Raw genomic sequence first — 1,742 nt, forward strand, 5'->3', positions numbered from 1 at the left:
AGACCGGCGATTCAAGGACTCCAGTGCAAATGCTTTCTTCAACGTTATTATTTTTTAACAAACTCCAGTCCCTCTCTTCCTGTGACTCAGTCCAAATGTAGCATGTCTTACCCATTCTGTTATATGCCCTCCGGTGCACGAATCCATCAAATAAATATGTAGGAAAAATAAATCGGACGAAGGCTGAACGACCAATTTATGCCACTGTGACTGGATTTCTGGCTTAAGTTTTAAAATCCTCCCCCCTTTTTCCTGTCTGTTAGATGGTTATCATATACGTATGTCTAGCAGTCCTGCTCATTTCAGCGATTGCACTTATAATGTTCCATTTCTGTTTCATGTAAAACTTAAGTTTCCCCCCCCAGCCATCACATTTAAAAAGGCAACAAAATCTCACCAGTTGAATAATATTTACTCGATAAATTGTCAGCTATTGTTTAGTCTGTGAGAATAGGCTTCCCTTTTTTTAGGTCAGCCCACTTCTCCTTCAAGGTCTCTGACCTGCGTCTCGCTCTCTGTCCAAATTTGGGTATATTTATAGGCCTTACGAAAATATACATGCTATATAGTGATTACTTTACGTGCTTGAATGACCTGCACTGTATAAACATCATGAGAATCTTTTTTTTTCGAAGTGCCTCTGGGAGAAATTTTCATTGGGAATTTTCAGATTGCCAAGGACACCATTCATATGAAAGTGTATGTCTTATGCATACAAAGCAATGTGTTTATTCATTTAAAATATGCTGCTCACCATAATTCCAAATGAATGAGTTCTTAATGAAAAATCATTTGTGGGTATGACATCTTTTGCCCCAAGCTTTTTTTTTTATTATTATTGGCGACAGTGAGACTGTTTTAAAAGGATGTAAATTATGTTCCAATTAGTCTGTTGTGGACAACACAGGTGTATGATGGGGACATGGTCCCGCCCGTCTCTGAGAAGCTCCAATGGCTCAATGTAGCATGAGGACCTACTGCTGGAGGATCACTCTCTATCTCAATTAGATATTTGTCTGTCTCTTTGAAATTTCCATCAAATAATCTGATGTATTTGTAACTCGTTGAACTTCCTTTTGAATATCTGATACATGTATACCTTATCAAACTTTCTGTTGAATCTCTGATTCCTTAACATCTCACTGAACTCTCCAAATGATCTTCGATACATTGGTATCTCATTGAAGTCTCCAGTGAATCTCCGATATATTATATCTCATTGATCTCCCCATCAAATCTCCTATAAAATAAATACCACTTTAAACTCTGCATTGAATCTCTATTACATTTAAATCTCATTGAACTGTTCAATGAAGCTCTGCTACATTTGTATCTCATTGAGCTCCCCATTAAATCTCCTGTACATAAATATCTCTTCAGACTCTTCATTGAATCTCTTAATTTCTCAGAAGATTTGAGCTTTGAGTTTTTAAAACACCTTGCTGGGAGTTGCAAGTTAATGGCAGAGGGTATTGTTGCTCCCCTGCATCCCCACTCCTTCTCCTGCCCACCCAAAATTCATTTCCTGCTCCAGATGAGATTGACAGTTGTGATATAGCACACGGCATAAGTCAAGCAAACTGCAAGATATCCTTTAATATGTTTTTCTGTGTGTGCCTCAGTCTCGTTTCTCCTGAGGCAAGAGCAGTTTTGGGGGAAAAAAAACTAAATAAATAAAATCAAATTCCTTTCTTGTGACAGTTAACCCATGTGCCCTACCCTAAGTGATGAAATCGGTTGTG

The sequence above is a fragment of the Megalops cyprinoides genome, chromosome 2 (genome assembly GCF_013368585.1).
Source record: "Megalops cyprinoides isolate fMegCyp1 chromosome 2, fMegCyp1.pri, whole genome shotgun sequence".
In the NCBI taxonomy this organism is placed as follows: domain Eukaryota; kingdom Metazoa; phylum Chordata; class Actinopteri; order Elopiformes; family Megalopidae; genus Megalops; species Megalops cyprinoides.